This window comes from Scyliorhinus canicula, chromosome 16 (genome assembly GCF_902713615.1).
Source record: "Scyliorhinus canicula chromosome 16, sScyCan1.1, whole genome shotgun sequence".
Taxonomy (NCBI): Eukaryota; Metazoa; Chordata; class Chondrichthyes; order Carcharhiniformes; family Scyliorhinidae; genus Scyliorhinus; species Scyliorhinus canicula.
In genome coordinates, this window is record NC_052161.1 from 44504170 (window position 1) to 44513131 (window position 8962).

Genomic DNA, 8962 nt, shown 5'->3' on the forward strand with positions numbered 1-8962 from the left:
GGACTACTATTGCCACAGTGCCAGACACCAGAATGAAACATGCATCACCATTAGATCTGAAGACACCAAGTCATACCATTCCCAACCCTTCCAGATGACACATTTCAAGGATTTTCAAATCCCCTGGCCACTGCCCATGAATCCTTATATATGCCGGAAAAGCCTGCCTTGCTTGCCCGAGGCTTACAAACAGTGACCTCCTAAATCCTTGCACAGTCAATGGACCACCGCTCATGCTTCTAAATATCATTGTAAACGGCTTTGGAGGCGGGTCTGGCAGCCGATGGGCCGGCAATTGCCAGTTCGGAGGTAAAACAGTTAAATTTGTGCAAGTGATAGCTGGCCAATTAAGCATTATTTAGGGCCAATTAAGGCCACTCTGCCGGTGACAACTGGAATCTCACCTTTTCAAAACTCTTCCACCCTGAGGTACCCTCTCTCTTTCCTACCAACATCGGCAACTCCCACTTCTGGCCGGCTATGGATGCGGGGACAAATGAAGTCTTCAAGGCTGTGATTGGTTTTGTTTTAAACTAGGTAAGGTACAAAGAATATAGAGCAAATGTCGGTAAATGGTGTTGAGACACAAATCAACCACAATCTAATTAAACAGAAGATCAGATGTGAATAGTTGAATGGTCTACTCCTATTCCAGTATTCCTGTCTATGTTGATAGTAGAACAGTGGAAATTCAGTTTATTTTCAATTATAAATGAAAATTAGGTTGCAATGACTGAAGGAGCACGATCTTTATTATGCAATTTAAGATAGAAAAGTAGATCCCAGGTAATATATCAATTTTGCAATATTTTCCTTACCTATTTTTTAAAGAATGGACTTATAGTTTTAAATTGAGCCATGGAGATTTAGAGAAAAACAATTATCCACTTTAGATAATCTAGATGATTGTACAGTATCTATTCTCTTCCAGACGATCAGGATTTTCTTTTAGGCTTTGTTTATCTTTTCACATTAAGGACCCTGTGCGGATTCTCCATCCCCAGGATGCCCAGTATGCGTTCCCCGATGGGATGGCAAATCGGGCGTTGGGGCAAAATCAGGATTGGTGGCAGGCTGGAACCGAACGCCATGGTCCGACCTCTCGCAAACATCAAAGAGATGAATCTGCACTAAGTGCATTCCAATCACTCAAGCATTTGCTTTCACCACACTTACCTCTCTTTGATGTGAGTAATATTTACAATGGGGAGGCGGTGGCATAGATGGGTAGGCGGTGACATAGTGGTATTGTCACTGGACTAGTTAATCAGAGACTCAGTGAAATGCTTTGGGGACCCAGGTTCAAATCCTGCCACTGCAGATGGTGAAATTTGAATTCAATTAATAAAAACCTGGAATTAAAAGTCTAATGGTGACCATGAAACCAATGTCGATTGTCCTAAAAACCCACCTGGTTCACTAATGTCCTTTAGGGAAGGAAATCTGCCATCCTTACCTGGTCTGGCTTACATGTAACCACAGTAATGTGGTTAAGACACTGACCCCTCAAGGGCAATTAGGGATGGGCAATAAATGTTGACACAGCCTGCAAGGGCCACGTAACACTTAGGCCACTGAAGCGTGAAAGGATATGAATGGATCAAAGCGGCAGATGGTTTTTATGAGCTGCCAATCACAAATCCCTACTGGACAGCCATTAATGGATTGTAGTCAATGAATCTGTGGGAATCAGACACAGGCCCAGCTGCCCACCTTGAAGGAACAGACACGTGGAGCTGTAAGTTAAGCATCACAGCTATAATGCTTCCCACATCCCCTATCTGCACTGCTCTTCAGACAGTGGTCTCTTTTGAAGGGCGGGGAGATCTGTGTGTATGTGGGGGGGGGGAGGGGGTGTCCTTTAGGCACGGTCCCTATGGGGGTTACCCTATTATAGGGGTGCCCGTGGGGATCCCCCTTATAATAAGTGTCCCTGGGAGGATCTCGCTATTACTGGGATCCATGTGGGAGCTCCCCCTATTTCAGGGTTCAATGTGGGGTATCCCCCCTAAGACAGGAGTCCCTGGGGGTGGGGGGGGGGGGTGGCCGGGTTGGGTCATCCCCGTACTTGGGGGTAGAGGAGCACCCAGGCAATCTTGGAGGAGGGGGCTGTCATGCGGTAGGGGGGGGTTGAGTCAGGGCCGATTTACGGTGTGGGGGGAGCCGGGAGAGGGTGGTGTCAGGGCCTATTCGCGGTGTGGGTGAGAAGTAGGTGCTGATTTGCAGTGCGGGCGGGAGAATTGGGGTCGATTTACATTGCGAGGGGATGTAGCGGCCTTGGGACTCCACTATTGGGCCGCCCGCTCAAGATGGTGCATGATAGCGGGATCCGCTGAGAATTCCCTCGTATTCCATTCCATGCACAAATTTGCATGGCCTGGAATACTGAATTGCATCCTGTCTTGCAACCACAAGGGGATTGTAAAACTAATGCAAGTCCGGGAATTTAAAAGATGGGATATGCTCCCTCTATGGCTGGCGGGGAGGGTTCAGACCGTGAAAATGGCGGTGCACCCCAGATTTTTGTTTGTCTTCCAGTGCCTCCCCATCTTCATCCCTAAGGCCTTTTTCAAGCGGGTAAACAAGATTATTTGGGGATTTGTATGGGTGAATAAAATGTTGTTGGAGCGCAGTCGGGGGAGGGTGGGTTGGCGCTGCCGAACTTCTGAAACGACTATTGGGCGGCAAATATAGCGAAGATTAGGAAGTGGGTAATGGGGGAGAGGTCGGCATGGGAGCGGACGGAGGTGGTGTCATGCAAAGGCACCAGTTTGGGTAACTGCACCTCTGCCATTCTCGCCGGCCCGTTACTCCACTAGCCCGGTGGTGGTGGCGGCATTGATGATCTGGGGGCAATGGAGGAGGTACAAGAAGGTGGAGGGTGCCGGGAGAGGGTGGTGTCAGGGCCTATTCGCGGTGTGGGTGAGAAGTAGGTGCTGATTTGCAGTGCGGGCGGGGGAGTTGGGGTCGATTTACATTGCGAGGGGATGTAGCGGCCTTGGGACTCAGTCTGGACCTCGATTTGCAAGAACCACAGGTTTATGCCGGGCAGGATAGATGGCGGGTTCCGAAGTTGGCAGAGAGCAGGAATTCAACGGATGGGAGATCTATTTAGAGGCGGGAGTTTTCCCAGTCTGAAGGCGCTGGAGGACAAGTTCAAGTTGCCGCCGGGGAATGGTATCAGACATTTACAAGTCCGGGACTTTCTGAGGAAACAGGCGTTGGCTTTCCCGCTGATCCCACCACGGGGGATACAGGACAGAGTAGTGTCCGGCACCTGGGTGGGGGAAGGGAAAGTGTCAGATATCTATCAGGCGTTGTTGGAGGTGGAGGAGACCCCGGTGGAGGAACTGAAGGAAAGTGGGAGGAGGAGCTAAGTGGGGAGTTAGAGGCGGGTCTGTGGGCGGACGCCCCAAGCAGGGTTAATTCCTCCTCATCATGTGCCAGGCTCAGTCTAATACAGTTTAAGGTGGTACACCAGGCACACATGATGGCGGCGAGGATGAGCAAGTTTTTCGGGGTCGAAGATAGATGTGCGAGGTGTGCGCGAAGCCCAGCAAGCCATTTACACATGTTTTCGGCATGCCTGAAGCTTGGTGGATTCTGGCAAGGGTTTGCCAAGGCAAAGTCCAAGGTGTTAGTTCGCAAGTGGTGCCTAGTCCAGAGATAGCGATCTTCGGAGTGTCAGAAGACCCGGGAGTTCAGGGACTGAAAGAGGCCGACGTGCTGGCCTTTGCCTCCCTGGTAGCCCGGAGACGGATCCTGTTAATGTGGAGGGACTCGAAGCCCATGAGTGACTTGGGTCAGTGACATGGCTGGGTTTCTCAAGCTGGAGAAAATAAAGTTTGCCTTCAGGGGGTCAATGCTGGGGTTCTCCCGGAGGTGGCAACCGTTCGTTGACTTTTTCACGGAAAGTTAAAATGTCAGCAGAAGCAGCATTCTGAAGGCGGGGGTGGGGGGTTGCAAAATGGTTAAGCGATGTACAGAAGGGTGAGAAATGTCAAGTTTACCATGTTGATGTTTATGTTATTATTGTTGTGTTTGTAATTGTTATAAACATTTTGCAAATGCTTCAATAAAAATATTTTTTTTAAAAACTAATGCAAGTCAGCTGCGGCATAGTCTTCCAAACAGAGAATCCTCCTGCTTGAGCTACAATAAGAAAAATAGCCAGGTGCCAATTTGTTACTTTTACTTGATAGGTGGATGGGTTGAAGTGGAGAGAGAGAATGCATGAAAATGAATAAATTTAAAAGGAAAGGTAAATGGAGAAATGGTTATAACACCAAAGTGAAGAGAGTGTCAGAGAAAAAGAGTGCGAAACAAAGACAGCATGACTAAAAAACAGAGTATGAAAGGAAAACAGCAGGATCACTATTCCTTTGGCTGATGTTAAAGTGCAAAACCACAATGGGTTTTAATGGAATGAACATTGAAAAGTACTAAGTTATACCTGTTAAATATAACTTTGGATCGAAACATTGCCCCCAAATTTCCTTATGGACAATATTTGATTCTGATAGGGCTCACTAGAAAATGATAAGGGGCGGGATTCTCCCCTACCCATTGGGGCGGGGGGGTCCCGGCGTATTGGAGTGGCGTCAACCACTCCGGCGTCGGGCCTCCCCAAAGGTGCGGAATTCTCCGCACCTTTAGGGGCTAGGCCCGCGCCGGAGTGGTTTCCGCTCCGCCGGCCAGCGCAAAAGGCCTTTGGCGCCACGCAAGCCGGGGCCGAAAGGACTTTGTCGGCCATCGTAAATCCGTGCATGCGCCGGAGTGTCAGCGGCTGCTGACGTCATACCGGCGTATGCGCAGGGGAGGGGGTCTCTTCCGGCCCCCGCCATGGTGAAGGCCATGGCGGGGGCGGAAGAAAAAGAGTGCCCCCACGGCACAGGCCCGCCCACCAATCGGTGGGCCCCGATCACGGTCCAGGCCACCGTGGGGGCACCCCCCGGGGTCAGATCGCCCCATGCCCCCCCTCCCCCAGGACCCCGGAGCCCGCCCACGCCGCCGGTACCAGAGGTGGTTTTAACCACTCCAGTGGGACAGGCCTGTCAGCGGCGGGACTTCGGCCCATTGTGGGCCGGAGAATCGCCACGGGAGGCCCGCCGATCGGCGCGATTCCTGCCCTTGCCGATTCTCGGGTGGCGGAGAATTCGGTACACGGCGGGGGCGGGATTGACGCTGGCCCCAGGGGGTCGGAGAATCCCGCCCAGGGACTCTATTAGGTCAAGATACTACTGTTTCTGGGATTTTCTGTCCTGTCTTGTAATGGGAGGTTACTTCACCTGCAAGGTGTTTCAATTTTCCCACGTCATTAGGACTTATGGTACTGGAGGCTGGTATACCTGGCGAGATAAGATACGTGGGTTTCTAACTGGGTGCAGGTGGGCCTAACTGCATTGGGGGAGGGGGTGTCTAGTTACGAGCACTTGGCTTGGGCCTTGAAAAATACTTAAAGTAATGCTTTTAAGAAAATTTGGCTTGTTAATGGTACATGCATGGTGGCTGGTGTCTTGGGATTTCTACTCCCCTGCATGCCACACAGATGCTTGATTTCCTTGGGGATAGAACGGGACTAGCAAAGTATCTGCTATAACCCCATAAAGAAATATAGCCCTAGCCCTCTTCCTTCTCCTCCAAAATCTACAAGCTCCAGCATGTTTGCTGCTGGTAGGTATCAGTAAGTAGGTGCGATGCTGTCAAAACTATCAGGATCATGGTTCACATATTGTCAGGGCCTCTGTGACATTCCTTATTCCATGAGCACTTTGAGTAGGCAGGAAGATCATCAAAGAAATACAGGATAAAATACACATATAAACTGATTACAAAAATGTAGAATTACATAGAATTTACAGTGCAGAAGGAGGCTATTCGGCCCATCGAGTCTGCACCGGCTCTTGGAAAGAGCACCCTACCCAAGGTCAACACCTCCACCCTATCCCCATAACCCAACCTAACACTAAGGGCAATTTTGGACACTAAGGGCAATTTATCATGGCCAATGCACCTAACCTGCACATCTCTGGACTGTGGGAGGAAACCGGAGCACCCGGAGGAAACCCACGCACACACGGGGAGGATGTGCAGACTCCACACAGACAGTGACCCAAGCCGGAATCGAACCTGGGACCCTGGAGCTGTGAAGCAATTATGCTATCCACAATGCTACCGTGCTGGAAATGTTTTTGACCCAATGAGTTTAATTGTTCCAATTGTTCCAATTGTCTTGGGATTCCTCTATATTCTGTAATCTGTTGGTGGTAAATAATCAGAGATAATGGGTGGAATTCTCCCAACTGGTCCATGTGGGTTTGATGACAGGCTGGCATGGAGAATATGATAGTAGCCCAAAAGTTAGAAACTCATTGGCATAAAATCACATCGCAATTCTGCTAATGGCGGGTTAATGGCGGTCGGTAATCCCGCTGGGAGGTGGTGTAAACTCCATTTGAATTAATTTGCATCCCGTGAATGTTTATTAAAACAGCTGTCACTGGCACCCTGTCTGGCCTTCCAATCTTGCGTCACGTCAGCGGCAATTCACGTCGCTGTCTAACTTGATTGATAAAGAGTGGCATGCACAAGACAGCACTCACTTCACCAGAGACTTCAAGGTGAATGTAGCAAAGCCTTTTTGCCATAGTGCTGCACCGCTCCTGAAATGCCGTTCTGCCAGGGCAGACTGATTTCTGCCCACCATCTCCATGCTGAGTTGGCCTTCATGGTGTTAACTGGCCTCCCTTGCTTCTGAAGCTGCTAGCAATTATACCTTGGTTCCACTTTGATTCTGCCTTCTGTGTATTTGGCTGTCTGCCCAAATCAAAATTCTTGACTCCAGACAATGAATGTATATCTCGTTGATCTTCCTATTCATCTAGGTACACTGTTTCTACTTTGGTTCTTGCGTAAAGTGACTTCTGATCCCGTAATTAGGAGAGAGGCATCATATCTGGCCTTTTAGGTACTGGCTACTGCTGTCTCTAGTCAGATTTTTACCTGTTGCTGAGCAGGTCACATCCCATTATGTTTTGTTAAATTTGTTTTACTGTTGTTACAGGGCAAATCTATGACACGTTTACGACTCGTTAGGATCAGATCTTGGCTGTGGTCTTCAATATCCTGGTAATGTGCTCACTCTATCAACTTAAAGCCAAGCAAGGCAGCGGAATGATGTGAGTCAAGGCTAGATGCCTCCCATACCATGTAAGGATACAATCACTGCTGCAAAGGAAACCTGGTGTTGTAAGACTTCTCACTGTGCAAAGGAAATGCAGAGCAGCGCTCTCATCCTAAAGTGCACCCTAAACTTCCATCTGATTTACATTCACACACCCATGGGATGGTTTTCAAAAAGTGTAATTTATTCTCAGTGATAGAACACTTGTGACCATGAAGTGACATCAAAAATTTTTAACTTTCCTAACCCTACCACTAAACCTTGGTGCAGACCCAACACCCACAACAGGATGGAGGCAGCTGTTGACTGCTATGTCCTGATGGCTGTGATGACCTTGGTGGATGCCCTCTGGAAGCCCAAGCCCTGTAGGGGCTCAGCCTCTTAAGAGTCTCCTGCTCAGAGGCAGAAGCATGTTTCATGGTTTGCACTGCTGGCCCCGGCATGACACCTGCAGGAGATGGAGCAGGTGGAGAGAGGGCAAGGTGCCTGTCCTCATGTGACCTATATCCTGATGGTGCAACAGAATGTGTGGCCATGGGGTGCAGAGCCATGTGGAAATTCGGCAGGACCTGCTGGACCAAGGCTTCTATATTGGGTGCCAACCTTCCAATGTTGGCCTCAAAGTGCTCGCATATCAGAGCCATGACATCAGACAGAGGGACTCCAAATTGTGCGTTCGACTCTGATGGGAGGCTGTCAAAGCTCTGCCCGATGTTCCATTGACCCCGCTTTTCATCACCACCATTAGGCTGACAGCTGCTTCTAGAGGTTCATCATCTGACTGGGACTAAGCAGATGGTTGGTCTCCAGCCCTCTGAGTTGCAGAGACCTGAGCTGTTTCTCTGTCTAGATGTCATGTCAATGAGGTGTTGTCCAGAATATGACCCCAAATCTAACCTTGAGCTACTTCCCATCAATGTGTCTCTGCACTGGTTGAGGCCACGGTGAGAGCTGTGCCAGCTCTTCCTTAGCCCCCTCATCCTCAGATGTGCCCCGAAGGCTCAGAGAGCTGCTGGAATGGCTAGCTGGCCATGGTCTGTTGGTACCTGAAAAAGCTTTAGTGGATGAGCTCATAGTTCATAGCACTCAGTGTGAATTACAGGATTCGGTGAATTGATGGAGCTGAGATCTGTGATATGTTGTTGTTATGAGAGGCCAAGCTGTGTGCCACCACAGGAGCAATCCCTGTCCTTGCTGGCAAGCCCTGCTACAGCCTCCTCAAACTCAGTGAGGACGATGATCTCTGCTGTCCCTCCCCAGGACTGGGCTCGCGCGTGCTTCTTGTACGCACATTTGGCCTGTATGGAGACCGAAGAAAGAGATGTGATCAGAGAGGATAGAGCACGAGTTGGGTCCCCTGTCTGTGTTGTGTCCTCCCCAGAATGGACATAGATGGAGTTTGAGCAGCAAGACAGATGGGATGGTGGTGGAGTGAAAGTCATGACATACTTATCCACTTAGCCAACATAAAAGATATTTGAAGGAGTCACCTAACAAAAATCAGGAGTCGAATTTCTGCAGAATTTCTTCCAATCACCTTACTTCAGCCCTAGAAACCTCTGAAAAATAGCAAAGTAAGTGGGAAAAGCCCTGAAGAAATTTACTACCTAACTAGTTATGATAGGACCCTATTCTAAAAGAATCCTTTTGCGACAGCAAAAATTATCTTCTCATCTCTATTTTTGCTTGAGGCTTGGCACTCTTATACCCATGTTCTGTGAACAGTTTTTTAAAAAAAAAATACTTGTTTTACTCCTCCCCATATTATCCATCCTTCCC